The sequence below is a fragment of the Canis lupus genome, chromosome X (genome assembly GCF_048164855.1).
Source record: "Canis lupus baileyi chromosome X, mCanLup2.hap1, whole genome shotgun sequence".
NCBI classification, from domain to species: domain Eukaryota; kingdom Metazoa; phylum Chordata; class Mammalia; order Carnivora; family Canidae; genus Canis; species Canis lupus.
The window spans coordinates 112,408,482-112,426,717 of record NC_132876.1 but is presented as its reverse complement, the minus strand read 5'-3'; positions in this window follow the sequence as shown (position 1 = coordinate 112,426,717).

Genomic DNA, 18,236 nt, shown 5'->3' with positions numbered 1-18,236 from the left:
TTCCTGGGGCAGAAGTAGTGCTTTCCCCTACAAACACACACACTCTCTCTCTCTCTCTCTCTCTCTCTCTCTCTCTCTCAACCTATCATCATCTTCTCTGGCCAAAGTGGTGAGATGAGAGTTGGAGGTTGCTTTCTGGCCTGGAAGTCTTGGATCAACCAGTGCATCTCTCTCTGGTAATTCCCAGTAACTTAATCCAGTTGTCATACTTTTAAAAAATGATTCTAAAACTTTAAAAATGCACAAAACTTTTTAAACTTTAAAATTTTAGGAGTTCATAAAAATTCTGAAAGTCCTTGCCTTTTATTGCTTCTGATGTGCAGGCGTCCTTCTAAGGTAAAGGGCCAAGAGCAGGAACCCCATCTCCCCCATGCCCTGGTCTAAGCACTGATGCCAGATTGTAATGCATTTGTTTAAAAGAATTCTCATTCCATTATAACCCTGGAGGGAAGTACAATTCCTGCAACACCCTGCACTTTGGGGAAAGGCAGCCCACACTTATCTCACCACTAGGGGGTAAAGTGGTTACTGAGGCAAATCTAATCCCACTGAATGAACCACCACTATCCAATCCACCAGGCTCTTCAGAGTCCCTACAAACAAGACACCTGTTCCATCTGATTCCTGGGCAGAGGAAACAGACTGAAACACTTTAGTGGAGGCAGGAAAGTTCAAAGGGCTAGCACAAAGAAGGTGTGAGTAGTTTTGAGGTCCCAATATAGGAAAGAGATTCCAGCTTGAAGTGAAATGACCAGGTTGAGCTATATCCCACCTCTTCCCCTGGCTTAGCCATAGGAACTGACCAAGGCATTTAAACCTTCTGAGCCTCATGGGGCTCCTGGGCAGCCAACTCTTCGTTTCAGCTCAAGTCATGATCTCAGGGTCCTGAGATTGAGTCCTATATCAGGATCCATACTCAACGGGGTGTCTGCTTGTGGATTCTCTCTCTCTCTCCCTTTGCCCCTCCCCCTGCTTATGTATGTGCATGTTCTCTCTCTCTCAAATAAATAAATAAATATTTATTATAATAAAATAAACTCTCTGAGCCTATTTCCTCTTCTGTAAAATGGGAATAATAAATCATAACATCTATGCAGTATACTTATACTGGGTTGCTCTCAGGATCAGATGTCCAAGTGTAAATTAGAAATGCTAGGTTTATTAGAAACTATTGCTTCTGCTAGTACATCATCCACTGTATTTGTTGAATAATGACATTTTGTAGCTGTCATGAAAGAGATAGAACTTTCTCCAAAGAGTTAAAGTTTTAGAATGGCTTACCCTCTGAGCCTTATATGACAATAATATTATTCTAATAATACAAGCAATTAGTTAATATTTTATATAAATACTGAAATACTACTAATTAAACAAGGGCAGATTTTACCATCAGCAGAGTGAGTAATGATTTATGTAGCATAAAAGGAAAAGTACTGTGAAACTTCCCAAAATAAATTTAATATGTCTTCTATGCTAATGTCTATAGTTCAACCACCTTTGGATTAAACATTGCCCCTCTTCCTATGTTCCACTTTAAAAGCCAATAACCTTGAAAAGAATAATATATAAATTTACTAACATGTCAATACAAATGCACTTATCAGACAGTATACTTTCCTGATAGGATATGACAAGGCCAAAAGGCCTCTGGGCCCAGGAAAAAAGGGGGAAGCCAGAGAAGAAATGAGTTCAGAAACAGAAAGCAGCATGATAGGACTGGTTAAAAGATAAAGCAAAGGCAAACTGAAAGTCCCTCCCAAGATAATTCCTACCAACCTCAGATTTCACAACCTCATAACCTGGCCCAATCTCAGGACTGACGGGCGGGCGGGCGAGCAGGCGACTGACTGACTGACTGACTGACTAAATAAATAGATAAATAGATAAATAAATAAATAAATAAATAAATAAATAAATAAATAAATAAAATTACACACATCGCCTAGCATACAGCTATTAAGATTAAAGGAGAAATGAAAAAAAAAATAAATAAAGGAGAAATGAAAAAATATGATATAAATAGTTAACTCCTAAAAAGTAGGCAATACAATGTGAGCATTAGACAGAATTTTCAGAGGGCTAATAATTTCTCACAAAGAAATTGAGACAATCTCTTGAAAACCTTACCTGAAAGAAGTCTTTCCAGTTTTAATGAGCTTATAAACTAGAAGGGCTGAAAATGTTCTCCAGCTTTGTTAGTGAAAACAGATCTGTCTTAAGTGGCACAGGCCATGTCCTCTCTCACATTATTCCAGAACAACCAGAAAAAAACTAATCTGCACCTGATAATTAAAAAAAAAAAAGAAGAAGAAGAAGAAATTCAAAAAGAAAGAAATCAGAGTAGTTTGCCATGAGTCCTTTATAGATAGTTCTTCTTAGATATGGCAAACAGGAAGAAAGTTAGTTGTCATTTGACAGACACTGGCTTAGATCAGCCACAAATGAAACTCTTGCTCTTTCTGAAAGGTATGTATCACCTAGAGTTCACCTAGAGTACCCTCAGCCACATAATCTGTAGTAGACTGCATCAATTCTCCACCTGTCCCTTTTCCGTGACTTTTGCCATCTGATTGTGTAGTTCACCTCACAGAAGACACAGGGCCTATTTCCTCACTCCTTCAATTTGATCTCACCCACAGGTTTTTTCCAGTAGATGAGGCTTAGAACACAAGAGGCCTTGCATGTTCCCACTTGCTCTCTCATATACCTCTGAAATTGTCATGAGAACATGCCCAGGATAGCCTGCTGGAGGGTGAAAGTCCGGGAACAGAGCCTCGGTCAATGTGGCTGAGGTCAGCCTCAATAAGCCAATAGCCAGCTGACCCCCAGATAAAAGTGCAAAGCCACCAAAGATTCTCACACACATGAGTGAGTCAAGCTATGATCTGCCAAAAGCAGCCCTTAGGAAGCTATGGCCAGCCAAGTCCCAGACGTGTAAGTGAGCCCAGTCCAGAGCAGCAGAGCCACCTAGCTAACTACCCCAAATGTGTGAGCAATAGATCTTATTGTTCATTAAGACTAAGGCTTTGTGGTTGTTCATCATGCAGCTTTCCTGGGGCAATAGATAACTGGTACAGACTCCTAGCTTTTAAGCTCCACTCTCATGCTTGGAGTATCCAGAAAGTCAAAGACAGCTTTCTTACACCTGACTACTCAACAGTTTCATGAGGCAGTCAATCAATTCACTTCTTATAGCATTTTCTCTTTGTCCCCAAAAGGATACAAACATGTGGGTAACTCTGTGGTAACCTACCTTGGCATTTTTCATTGGTAGACCAGTCCTAACCACATGAATCATGAAGATACTCAAAGAATGAGGAAAGTATATGCCTATTAAAGGTACTTGGTGATAGCAGAGGAAGGTTTACATAAAAAACGTTTTTTAAAGATTTTATTTATTGATTTATTCATGAGAGACACACAGAGAGAAGTGGAGACATAGGCAGAGGAAGAAGCAGGCTCCCTGCGGGGAGCCCGATGCAGGACTCGATCCCACGACCCCAGGACCACTACCTGAGCCAAAGGCAGATGCTCGAACACTAAGCCACCGGGGCAGCACTTGTCCATGATATCTGACTTTCCTGAACTGAACATGGATTTGTTTGTAGTTTTAAAAAGAGAAACAGAGGGCAGCCCCGATGGCGCAGCGGTTTAGCGCCGCCTGCAGCCCAGGGCGTGATCTGAAGACCCTGGATCAAGTCCCACGTCGGGCTCTCTGCGTGGAGCCTGCTTCTCCCTCTGCCTGTGTCTCTGCCTCTCTCTCTGCATCTCTATGAATAAATAAATAAAATCTTAAAAATAAAAATAAATAAATAAAAAATAAAAAGAGAAACAGAGGCACTGGGATGGCTTAGTTAGTTAAGTGTCTCCTTTGGCTCTGGTCATGATCCCAGGGTCCTGGGATCAAGTCCCACACTGGGCTCCCTGCTCAGCGGAGAGTCTGCTTCTTCTGTCCCATCCTCCCCTCCGTGTGTGCACATTCTCTCTCTCAAATAAATAAATAAAAATTTTAAAAAGAGAGAGAGAAACATAAACTATGAAAGAAACAATAAAACTTTCAAAGAAAAAAGCAAATATTTAAATTTATTTTCAGGGCTTGAGCAAGTTATTATCATTTGTAGTTATTTTTAGTCAATTATGCAGGGGATGCCTGGGTGGCTCAGGGGTTGAGCGTCTGCCTCTGTCTCAGGGTGTGATCCCAGGACCCAGGATGAAGTCCCACATTGGGCTCCCCACATGGAGCCTGCTTCTCCCTGAACCTATGTCTCTGCTTCTCTCTCTTGGTGTCTCTCATGAATAAATATTTTTTTTATTTTTTTTTTATTTTTTTTTAAATATTTTTTTTTAAAAGTCAATTATGCAGAATTGTTGGATGAAAATTAATTAGCTGAAATTTTAAAAGCAGAAATCAGGAAAATTCTGAAAAACGATACAATCATTTGCAGGTAGATGCATGCAAATTTGCAATGTTTTTTTTTTTAAAAGGAAAAGGTAGGGGATCCCTGGGTGGCGCAGCGGTTTGGCGCCTGCCTTTGGCCCAGGGCGTGATCCTGGAGACCCGGGATCGAATCCCACGTCGGGCTCCCTACATGGAGCCTGCTTCTCCCTCTGCCTCTGTGTGTGTGTGTGTGTGTGTGTGTGTGTGTGTGAGACTATCATAAATAAATTTAAAAATTAAAAAAAAAAAAAAGGAAAAGGTACAAGCATTTCCTAATAAATTTTTGCCTAAAGCAGAGTCAGCAAACTTTTTCTATAAAGAGCCTAATAGTACATATTTGAGGCTTTGCAGGCCAGGCGGTCTGTTACAATTACTCTGCCATTGTGACGCAAAAGTGGCCATAGACAATCTGTGAATAAATAGGTATGAATGTGTTCAAATAAAACTTTAACTATAAAACCAAGTGGCAGGCCAGATTTGGCCCACAGCCATAGTTTGCTTACCTCTGGCCTAGACAAATTGGTGCCATAGCAACAATAGCTTAAGATCATATTGACAATAACTTATTTATGTCATAGTGATGAAGTGTTCTCTGCACCTGACAGTCCCTGTATACCTTTGCCTGCTGTCAAATCCTTTTCCTTCTTTATATCTCAGCCTCCTCTTCCAGAAACCTGAGACTGCTTACCTTAGAAGTATGTTCTACTCACCTATTTATTTGTACTTCTCCTCCATTAGGCTGAAAGCACCTAATAGCAAGATGATGAGCTAGTCACTTTTATATCTCCAGAGCCTTATACAGAAACTGAACCATAACAGAACCTCAATAAATGAATATGAAATGAGTGATTCAGCAAAACACAATCATGTCAAGAGAATGAGAAGATAAGCCAGACTGGGAGAAAATATTTGCAAATGACATCTATGAAAAAACACTATTATCCAAAATATACGTAGGACTCTTAAAACCCAACAATAAGAAAATGAACAACCCAATAAAAAAATGGGCAAGGTATTTCCACAAACACCTCACCAAAGAAGACTAGAGAGACAAAAATATGAAAAGATGTTCAACATCTTATGTCATCAGAGAAACAACAACAGTGAGATACCAGTACATACCTATTAGAATGGCCAAAATCAAGAACACCTGACAACAGCAAATGCTGGTAAGGATGTGGAGCAACAGGAACTCTCATTCACTGCTGGGGATATTGCAAAGTGGTAGAGCCACCTTGAAAGATAGTTTGGGAGTTTCATACAAAACTAAAAAAAAAAAAAAAAAAAAAAAACCTAAACATACTCTTCTTATACAATCCACCAATTGTGCTTAGTATTTACCCAAAGTACCTGAAAACTTATGTTTACACAAAAAGCTACATACAGGTGTTTATAGCAGCTTTATTTATTTGTTTTTTAAAGATATTTGTTAAAAAAAAAAAAAAGATATTTGTTTATTCATGAGAGACACAGAGAGAGAGGCAGAGACATAGGCAGAGGGAGAAGCAAGCTCTATGCAGGGAGCCTGATGTGGAACTTGATCCCGGGACTCCAGGATCACGCCCTGAGCCAAAGGCAGGTGCTAAACTGCTGAGCCACCCAGGCATCCCTAGCAACTTTATTTATAATTACCAAAACATGGAAGCAACCAAGACATCTTTCAGTAGGTGAATGAATAAACTGTCATACATCTAAAGGAATATTAATCTGTGCTAAAAAAAAAATTGATCTTTCAAGCTACAAAAAGACATGGAAGAAACATAAATGCATACTACTAAGTGAAGGATGCCAATCTGAAAAGACAACATAATGTATGATGCCAATTATATGACATTCTGAAAGAGGCAAAAATATGGAGATAGTGAAAAGATCATTGGTTACCAGGAGTTACGGGCAAGAGGGAGGGATGAATAGGTGAAGCATAGAAGGTTTTCAGAGCAGTAAAAATACTCTATGTAATATTATAATGATGGATACATGTCATTTGTCAAAATCCATATAATGCCCAACACCAAGAGTGAACCCAAATGTAAACTATGGACTTCAGGTGATAATGAGGTGTCAAAGCAGGTTCACTGAATTTAACAAATGTCCCACTCTGCTGAGGGACGTTGATGGTAGAGGAGGCTGGGCATGTATGGGAAATCTCTGTACTTTCTGCTCAATTTTGCTATAAACTTAAAAGTGCTTTAAAACATAAAGTCTACTCTTGGGCAGCCCCGGTGGCTCAGCGGTTTAGTGCCACCTTCAGCCCAGGGCCTGATCCTGGAGACCCAGGATTGAGTCCCACGTCGGGCTCCCTGCATGGGGCCTGCTTCTCCCTCTGCCTGTGTCTCTGCCTCTCTCTCTGTGTGTTTCTCATGAATAAATAAATATAATCTTTAAAAAAAAAACATAAAGTCTACTCTAAAGCACACAGACACACTTACTGCAAATGCTCAGCCTTTTTCTATGGCCTTTAGGAGACATTATAAGCTAATTATCTGAACAGGCAGTGGTTTCTTAGATCTGACACCAAAAGCACAAGTAGCAAAAGAAAAAATAGACAAATAGGACTTTGTCAAAATTAAAAACTTTTGTGCTGCAAATGTTACCATCAAGAAAGTAAAAAAAAAAAAAAACACAAAATGGGAGACTATTTTTTACAAATTATCTATCAAATAAGGGACTGGCATCTAGAATAGGTAAAGAACTCTTACAATGCAGTAATAAAAAGACAAATATACCAATTTGTAAGTGGGTAAAAGATTTAAATAGACATTTCTTCTCCAAAGATGTACAAATACATATTTCTTAGTGTAATGATGATGATGATTGTCATACTATTTATTTTATGTTTAAAAAGCATTAAAATATTTGAAATAAATAAATAGGGAGAGAGATTGACAATAAAATACTATTAAGAGAGAGTGCATTAAGCAAATACATTTAGGAAAAACCTTATCATCTTTTATCCCCACCAATGTTGTCTAACTTTTTCTTTTATTTATAATTCCAGTATAATTAATATGCAGTGTCATATCAGTATCAGGTATACAATACAGTGATTCAACAATTCTATACATGGGATACCTGGGTGGCTCAGTGGTTGAGTGACTGCCTTCAGCTCAGGGAGTGATCCCAGTCTGGGGATCCAGTCCCTCATGGGGCTCCCTGTGAGGAGCCTGCTTCTCTCTCTGCCTAAGTCTCTGCCTCTCATTAATACATAAATAAAATATTTTAAAAAACAATTATATACATTATTCAGTGCTCATCATGGTTGAGTGTACCCTTAATCCCCTTCACCTATTTCAGCCATATCCCCACTACCTCCCCTATGGTAACCTTCAGTTTGTTCTCTATATTTAAGAGCCTGGTTTTTTGTTTGTCTCTTTTTTTCCTTGTTTGTTTGTTTTGTTTCTTGAATGCCACATATAAGTTAAATCATATAGCATTTGTCTTTCTCTGACTGACTTATTTCACTTAGCATTATACCCTCTAGATCCATCCATGTTGTTGCAAATAGCAAGATTTTGTTCCTTTTATGGCTAAGTAATATTCCATTATAGATACATATATATGTGTGTGTATACACATATATATATACACACACACACATATATACACGCATATCACTTCTTCTTTATCCATTCATCTATGGATGGACACTTAGGTCGCTTCTACATTCTGGCTATTGTAAATAACATGGCAATCAAGATAGGGGTTCATATATCTTTGTGAATTAGTGTTTTCATATTCGTTAGGTAAATATCCAGTAACAGAATTACTGGATCATATGGTAATTCTATTTTTAATTTTGGGGAGACCCTCCATACTGTTTTTCCACAGTAGTTGATCCAGTTTGTGTTCCTACCAATCATGCACACCAGTTCCTTTTTCTCCACATCCTCACCAATGCTTGTTTCCTGTAATATGTTGTGCAATTTTAATAGTGATTATATATAATTCGAATTTCTGCAAAACTTTTCAGTGTACAGTCATAACATTAAGGAAAATAAGCTCTAAGAATTGTATTGAATTTTCTGTTATTTAAACAACCCGCCCCCCCCCCCCAAAAAAAAACAACCCCCAAACCACTGCAGATATGAAAACAATGGGGAACTTCCAGGCCAACTCCTGCATGAAAGCGTAAATGCTATAGAGATAAGTGGAAAAGCAAAACCTCAAAGCTTCTTTAGTCCTTTGGACCTGTGTCCATAACTCACACACTCATCTTTAATTCTGGCAACAGTGGGCAAGAGAAACTGAGATGAATCCACGGTGCATTCAAAAGAGGAGTCTTGGGGGCAGCCCCGAGTGGCTCAGCCGTTTAGCACAGCCTTCAGCTCAGGGCCTGATCCTGGAGACCTGGGATCGAGTCCCATGTCAGGCTCCCTGCATGAAGCCTGCTTCTCCCTCTGCCTGTGTCTCTACCTCTCTGTCTTTCTCTCTGTCTCACATGAATAAACAAATAAAATCTTTAAAAAAAAAAGAGGAGTCTTGGGGCAAGAACTGGGCAAGACTGAGACCTACCTGTCTCTCCCTGCCTTCACACCACCAACAACAAACCTTGGGAACTGCCTTGATTTGAGCCAGAGCAGGAGAGGGAACATGTACCAAATATTAAATAAAGCTTGGGGGAAACAACCGCAAGGAGCAGTCATATACTTAAAATTTTGAATGATTTAAAATTTTTCATTGTTATCTCTCTCTCTTTTTTTTTTTAATGATAGTCATCACAGAGAGAGAGAGAGGCAGAGACACAGGCAGAGGGAGAAGCAGGCTCCATGCACCGGGAGCCCGACGTGGGATTCGATCCCGGGTCTCCAGAATCGCGCCCTGGGCCAAAGGCAGGCGCTAAACCGCTGCGCCACCCAGGGATCCCTGTTATCTCTCTTTTCTTGACCATTTTTAATACTTTTTGGACTAAGACAGAGGTGTTTAAATTGATAATAAAAATAAACTGTAGGGATGTCTGGGTGGCTCAGCGGTTGGGTATCTGCCTTCGGCTCAGGGCATGATCACAGGATCCAGGATCGAGTCCCACATCCGGCTCCTTGCAGGAAGCCAACTTCTCCCTCTGCCTGCCACTCTGCCTCTCTCTCTCCCTCCCTCTCTCTCTCTCTCTCTCTGTCTGTCTCTCATGAATAAATAAAATCCTTAAAAATAAAAAAATAAATAAACCGTATTTTATGCTATTAAATGTTATATTTTTTTAAGTGTTAAAAATGACAATGTCGGGATCCCTGGGTGGCGCAGCGGTTTGGCGCCTGCCTTTGGCCCAGGGCGCGATCCTGGAGACCCAGGATCGAATCCCACGTCGGGCTCCCGGTGCATGGAGCCTGCTTCTCCTTCTGCCTATGTCTCTGCCTCTCTCTCTCTCTCTCTCTCTCTCTCTGTGTGACTATCATAAATAAATAAAAATTAAAAAAATAAAAAATAAAAAAAAAATAAAAATGACAATGTCAACTTTTCTTACCCATTTCAGTGGTTGTGAATTCCATTGAAAGAAAATCACAGGGATGCCTGGGCAGCTCAGCAGGTGAGCATCTGCCTTTGGCTCAGGACATGACCCCAGAGTCCCCTCCCTCTTTAAAAAAAAAAGGAAAGAAAACCACAGGTCTAAAATGGCATCACTTAGGCCAAGTCACCAAACCAGGGCCTGACACCAAATCTAATTTAGCACTTTCAACCTCCTACAGAAATATAGTCTTTTTTTTTTAAAGATGTTATTTGACAGAGAGAGAGAAAACATGCACAGAGCAGTGGTGAGGGGCAGAGGGAGACGGAGAAGCAGACTCCCCGCTGAGCAGAGAACCCTACAAGGGGCTCCATCCCAGGACCCTGGGATCATTACCTGAGCTGAAGGCAGACGCTTAACCAACTGAGCCACCCAGGTGCCCCCCAAAAATGTAGTCTTAACTGGTCAGAAATTTTCTAGTAAACACCAATGAGGTAATTTGTCATATGGTCCTCTTCATCCCTGAAAGAAGATGAAGTAATCCACTTCTTAACACCCCACTGTCCTCAAATGAAGGTGACTTCACCTGAAATAATTCCTTTTTGTGTTTATGACTTCCCTGTCCTGCCTTTAAAAACCTCTCCCTTTCTGTAGCCCTAGGAGCTCTCTTTTACTTGCTAGATTGGATGCTGCCCAATTCATGAATCATTTAATAAAGCCAATTAGATCTTCAAATTTATTCAGTTAAATTTTGTTTTTTAACAGTTCCATTTCACAACAGACATCCACTAATTAATTTTTGTCAATCTTCATAGCAAAGTAAACAAACAGAATTGCAAAAAAGGCGCTCCGTTGTTTTTTGCAAGTCTGTCTCCAGAGTCTTTTTATTTAAACAGAAAAAGAATGCATTTCCTTTAAAAGAAACAGCACTTTGATTAGTCAAAATAGGGGATGAAAATGTATGATCCAGTCAACCAACAGCCAGGCTTTGTTTCCAGCTAATTAAAAAGTAGAAGAGAACCTGGTTTCCATTCCATTAAAACTGTATTCCTTTCAACAACAGTGTGATAAGCTAAAGAATCATGACAAAATGCAATTACTTAATTCTAACATTTTCAATCATTCCAATTGTGTTTGATTCTATTCTACACATTTCTTAAAATACTTGCATTTCCCTCAACATTTTACCCTCAGTAATGTTCCTTTTTATCAGGAACTTCATAATTCCTAAAGCATTGGTTTTTGGCTTAAGTATGCATTTCACAAAAATTTTGCCCACATTAACTAGAAAAGAGAAAGTGATTCTATTACAATCACTTAGGATGGTAAACAAAAGAATATACAAAGACGCTTTGCAAAAAAATTGTCAAAGACTTAGAAATGGGTAAAAGATTACTGAATGTCCTTTCAGTGGAGTGCTGGGCATTTTCCAGCTAACCCTCTCAGGATTATTTAATTCTATAGGGGTGTGCACCTTTGACTACTTTCACTAATCAGGCTATTTTACAACTTTGTAAGGTTAGAAGTTAAGCTGTAAAAAACTGTCAGTAATGCAAATTATTGCCATTGATTGAAATGCAAATTAATTTTGTTTGGTGGAACTATATCTATATCTATATTTATATTGACATTATGACATATATGTGATATACAATGCTGTCCTACATGTAATAAAATATATTTGTGTTCATCCTTTCTATAGGGCAGAAATTCGTTATATTTCACAAGCCATGTATGTAATTTCACATTTTCTAGTAGCATGTTAAAAAAGGTAAAAAGTTAATAAATGAAATCATTTTAACGGCACCTAGATAATTCAGTCAGTTAAATGTCTGCCTTCCGTTCAGGTCATGATCCCAGAGTCCTGATCAAGCCCCACAATGGACTCCCTGCTCAGCAGGGAGTCTGCTTCTCCCTCTCCCTCTGCCCCTATCCCTGCTTGTGCTCTCTTACTCTCTCTCTGTCAAATAAATAAATAAAATATTTTTTAAAAATTCATTTTAATAATATATTTTAACTCAGAATTCTAAAATATTGTCATTTCTGGGACCCCTGAGTGGCTCAGTGGTTGAGCATCTGCCTTTGGCTCAGGGTGTGATCCTGGAGTCACTGGATCGAGTCCCACATCGGGCTCTCTGCATGGAGCCTGCTTCTCCTCCCTGTGTCTGTGTCTCTGCCTCTCATTGTGTCTCTTGTGAATAAATAATAAAATCTTTAAAAAAAAATAAAATAAATAAAATATTGTCATTTCAACAAGTAATCAACTTTTAAAATACTGAGATATTTTATATTCTTTTGTATATTAAATCTCCAAAATACAATGTATATTTTATATTTACAGCATATCAATTCATATTAGCCATAATTCAGGTGCTTAATAGTCACATATGGTTGGTTAGTGATTACCATATTGGATGGTACAGCTATACTTTTTGTTTGCATAGGTCAGGACAGTTCAACCACCACATCTTCTCATGCAACCATTTGCTAAAACATTTTGGGTTTTAACTCTAAGATATTTCTTCAGTACCTACTATATGCCTGGTTGGTCACTACTTACTAGGACAGGTATAAAAACTATGTAATAGATGTGCCCTGCCATCAAAGAGTAAGGTGAGATAAGACATAAAATCCTTAAAAATTTAGGAAGTAAGACATCAAATAAACGAGTTCTTGAATTTAGTGGACAATAGATAAACAAAAAAATCAATATAGATAGGCACAATCAAGGAGGAGATGTGGAAGAAAAAAAAAGAAGCCATGGATATGCAAAGCTTAATAAACAGGATGAGGAAGGTAAGGTATAAGTTAGAGTTTAGACAAAACAAGAATTTACTGGCCTGATTTCATCAAAGACTCTATTTGGTTCAGATCATGGTTTTTATAATACATGGTTTCTCTTCGGTAAATAAAATAGCTTTAGAATGAAAATAGATCTTGTATGTTACATGTTGTATGATCTCAACCCTGTTCTAAAAATATATTTTAAAAGACAGGAAGAAAACCTTCAAAAATGGCCCCTAGATAACTAGATTGATTATGGTGGAATAAAGGATGATCCTGCTTCTTTGAAGTTTAATATACACTTCATTTTTTTCAATAACCATGTAATATTTTTATAATTAGGAAAAATATATACTGTTTATAATATGTAAAGAAACTGTACTTATCTGATGGCTCCAGGAATTCTCTTTTTTATTAAATTTATTTTAAAGATTTATTCATTTATTTGGGGGGGGAGGGCAAAGGGAAAGGGAGACAAGCAGACTCCCCACTGAACAGGGAAGCTGACACAGGGGCTTGATCCCAGGACCCTGAGACCATGACCTGAGCTGAAATCAAGAGTCAGATGCTTAACCAAGTGAGCCACCCAGGCTCCAGGCTTCTGCCCTGATGGCTCCAGAAATTCTGAAACAAGATTGTACAAATAGGTATGTCTAACCATTCCAGTATAATCTCGATGTTTTAAAAACTAGAACAAGAGTCCAGGGCTTTTCATATCACATATTCCAGAACTGTTGGCTATTGGACTGATAAACTGCGGAGTAAGCTTTCATCCATTTTCCATGAATTTTACCTTGCAACTGTGAGAAGAGTCAAGTACTTAAAAAAAAATAAAAAAAAAAAAGTCAAATACTGTTCAACTTAATCAATGACCATTTGGAAAAGCAGCTTGCTAAAGGTGACTGCCTTATTTGTTAAGTAAGGTTCATGGCTAATGGTTTCGACAAGTAAAGCTGTTCAATCGCCCAAGGCGGCTCACTTGATCACTCATCCTCTGCTGGCCATGCAATTGATGGGAATTTTAAACACAGCTTTCATCTTTGATCTTTGTCTTTATGATTTAGTTCATAGAGCAAACTGTTGTCATATTTTCCAGTTAACTTGACCAAATAGCCCTTGAAGAATAACTGGATCCTTTAGTTACGCGTTGCCTACTTTACCTCTAGCACAATCATTAAGCATGTCTTACCCTTATTTGCTTTTGATATTTACTAATTACTATTAACCATTGCCCTTTGTCCACCTTATTCTCTCGTTCTGATTCTTTCTACCTACTCAGCTATTTCTCATCCTTCCCACACATTCTCTTGCTTTTAGCCCAGCAGTTTCATGTTGACTTCTTGAAATAAGTCTGGCACAATTTCAAAATGTTGGAAGGTTTAGTAGATTTATAGAGATGGTTGTGTAAGTGTTATAACTCCTTATCAATCAGTAAAGTTAGCAGTTTTTACTAACCAACCACTATATTTTTAGGTTTATGGAACTACAGGGATTTTTTTTAAGCAAGGGTGGACCTAAAGAAGTCTTTTTTTTTTTTAAGATTTTATTTATTTATTCATGAGAGACACAGAGAGAGAGGCAGAGACACGGGCAGAGGGAGAAGCAGGCTCCATGCAGGGAGCCCTATGTGGGACTTGATCCAGGGACTCCAGGATCACACCCTAGGCTGCAGGCGGCGCTAAACCCGCTGCGCCACTTGGGGCTGCCCCTAAAGAGGTCTTGAATAGCTCACTTGTACTCATGGAGTCAAGCAGGGAGGAATAAAAAAAAAAAAAAAAAAAAAAAAACCTGTGAATTATAGCATACGAATATATGAGTTCATAGCAGTGCTCTTCATGCTAATGGAAACAGGGAAAACAACCTAAATACTCAATAGGGAAATGGTGGAGGAAATTATATATATCTAAATACTGAAACATCATGCAATTATTTGAGTACTGATTATGATATCATTTGAGCAAATAGTTACCAAGAATAGCATTTTAACATTACTTGCTCTTACATATAGGATTCCAGTCACTTTCCTGTCTCTGGAAATTTAATGATCTTTTGTTACCTGGATGAGATACCTTTTCTCTCTTCTCCCTGCCCCCATCCAATCTCCACTACTCCAAATCCAAATGCTACACATTTATCAACAAACATTTATTTAACAAGCATTGCTGTGTACCCTGCCATTGCACCCTCTCATGGGGCTCATGGTCAAATAATTACACAAGTATATGATTACAAATGGAATGAGTGCTGTGAAGTAAAGAAATGGTTATAAAAGATAGTAATCTAGAGAAGGCTTCCTGCGGAAGTAACACCTGAGCTGGGATCTAAAATACAAGTAAGAGGGATGCCCGGGTGGCTCAGTGGTTGGGCATCTGCCTTTGGCTCAGGGAGTGATCCCAGGGACCTGGGATCGAGTCCCACATCAGGCTCCTTGCATGGAGCCTGCTTCTCCCTCTGCTTCTGCCTCTCTCTCTCTCTCTGTGTGTCTCTCATGAATAAATAAATAAAACCTTTAAAAAATAAAAAAATAAAATATAAGTAAGATTTATGAATCACTGGAGGGGTGGGATGGGGATGATGTGTGCTATGACCCTGTTATAGAAAATGCATGGTATTTTCAGAGAACTGAAAAAAGGCCAGTTTGGCTATGACACAGAATGATAAAGAAGTACTCTGAGAAGAGGTGGAGAGGTAAGCAAGCCCATGACTCTAATACTTTGTGGTTTTTAATATAGAACAATGGAAAATCACTGAAGAACTTCAAGGTCAAGAAGTAGAGGGGTGATGTGATCAAACTTGCATTTTGAAAAGATGATACTGGCTTCAGTCTGGAGACTGGATTGGAAAGAAACCAGGGGGATACCTGGGTCACTCAGTGGTTAGGCATCTGCCTTTGGCTCAGGATGTGATCCTGGGGTCCAAGGATCTAGTCCTGCATCGGGCTCCCTGCTCAGGGGGCAGCCTGCTTCTCCCTCTCCCTCTGCCACTCCCCCTGCTTGTGCTCTCTCTCTGTGAAACATAAATAAAATCTTAGGGGATCCCTGGGTGGCTCAGCGGTTTAGCGCCTGCCTTTGGCCCAGGGCGCAATCCTGGAGTCCCGAGATCAAGTCCCATGTCGGGCTCCCGGCATGGAGCCTGCTTCTCCCTCTGCCTATGTCTCTGCCTCTCTCTCTCTCTCTCTCTCATGAATAAATAAGTAAATAAAATCTTAAAAAAAAATAAAAGCTTAGAAATAGAAACTCTTCCATGGGGCGCCTGGGTGACTCAGTCAGTTAGGCATCTTTTGATTTTGGCTCAGGTCATGACCTCAGAGTCCTGGGATTGAGCTCTGCATTGGGCTCCGTGCTCAGCAGAGAGGATGAAGAAGCAATCCTCCGCTTGAGGATTCTCTCTTTCCCTTCTCCCTCTACTCTTCCCCCAAGGCTCGTTTTCAAGTGCTTGCTCTCTCTCAAATAAATAAATAAATCTTAAAAAAAAAAAAAAAGGCATCCATAATCCTCCCAAACAACAGTGAACTATCAGCCCCAAAACTTTAGCTAAGCCTTTTTCATAGCACCTTTTCCTTTTTATTTTCCTTTACATTCCTTTCCACATGTATATTATGGCTATTCCTATACACAGAATCTTTCAAGGCAGAGACTGTGCCTTGTTTATCTTCACGTCTGCGATAAATTGTGCAGAATACTGATTATGTGGTACACTCGGTAATTATTTGTTAAATGAATGATAAGATGATAAGCCATTTAAAATTTAGTTGCAAAGTCAAAAAATGTGTAGCATTCGCTGATGTTAATGACTCCCTTGGAAATAAAGTCTTAGAGATGCACCATATTGAAAGGATCTAAGATAAGATGTCTTAGGACAGGCAGTATTTTCAACAATACTCATTAACACCATGGAAGTAAAAAGAAAGCCAAATATGTAGTCTACCTGTAATTAGCATAGCTATAGTCTACAGCATTTTTCGAAATACACTTTTCCAAGGTTGTTGGGACCAACAATCATTTTCAAGTTTGCAGTGATAAACTAACTGTTGGTTGTAGTAGCCACGTGGTCAATTTATATAACATTTCCTTTATCAAGGAACTTCGAAAGTTTTGGTGGGAGGGCAGAAGAGATTTCAGAAACCATTTGAGGGGAAAAAAATTATTCATACCACTAGAAATCTGTGTCGAAAGCATTAATGTCATTAGATTAACTCAACTATAAGAGGATATCAATAGGTTTCCATGTAAATAATGTTTATGACTCTGCATTCACAGTCCTCTCTTCCCCCTGGGGGCCCCACATAACTCCCATTCAGAAACAAGGTCCAACCAGTGTGGCTGGAGCATTATGAAAGGCTTCATGAAATAAGAAGGACCTGAGTGGGGCCTTGAAGAATGGGAAAACCTTTGGCAAGAGAAGGAGAAGAGTCAAGCACAATAGTGCTAAGCAGTGGAGCTGAGAAATAGTATGAGGTCTGCAAGATGCTGAACTGGCCACAGTAATACATTCAGCTAGGAGGAGGTGCAAAGTATGGTCTGGGGAGCCACATTAAAAAGGTTCTTGAATGTCTGATGCATGAGTTTAAATATTCTGCAGCTGGTGGAGAATCCATGGTGCAATCCTCCTCAACTGGATGGGAAGGGAGAAGGAAGAGAACAGAGTATCACCATCATACACAGAACTCTTCCAAACTAAACATGGTCCCCCCTGCTACAGTTGAGAATTATTGCCATAAGAAAATAGCACTCAGGTAAAACCCTTAAAGGCAGAGAAAGGCTCTTGCCTGGAATTTAACAGCAGCAAAGTGGTAACTGCGGTAAGAAACCAACCCTCTCACTTCCTAGCTATGTATTCACCTTTTTGTTATCTCATTTTGACAGCCCCTCTATCTTTCCCTATACTTTTCTCCCTCTATCCTTTAGCTGAACAACTCAGAGAAAATTCTTTTCTTTGTATTTCTATGACAGAGTGGATATAGACTGACATTTTCCAAAATTATATTAGAAACCACCAGGAGAAAATAACAACAAGATAGGAACAGCACAAAAAGAGTCAATTTTCCCAAGTACAGATTTGGGGTCCAGAGTTCCCTAAGATAGGCAATGTCATCAAAGCAGCGAGCCCGAGAGGCACCACTGTTAAAAAAGCATTTTCCAACCAAGAACCCCATTCTGTACATAAAGGGATGCAACTACGCAGACCACACAACTCTTACTAAAACCCACCTTCCTCTCCAATTTTGAGGCATCCCAAATTTCCCAGGAGCTTTTCCTTATCCTACTTGAGAAGTCATTCATCCATGCTGTCTAGTCCCACCATTCTGCTCCCTTGACTATTTGTCTTTTCCACAAACCATCACACATAGCACATCCTAAAATATCACAAAGTTTGTGATACAAACCACTCTACCACTACACTTCTCTCTCTCTCTCTCTCTCTCTCTCTCTCTCTTTCTGCCCTCCCCTTTACCTCCTCAACCTGGGCCTTTTCGAAAACTGTTGCAAGAAAGAAAAGACCAAAGGCTGTGAATGTCCTGCTTTCACCTGAGAGTCATTCTTTCCCATTCTTCATCTGACCCTAAGCTATGTG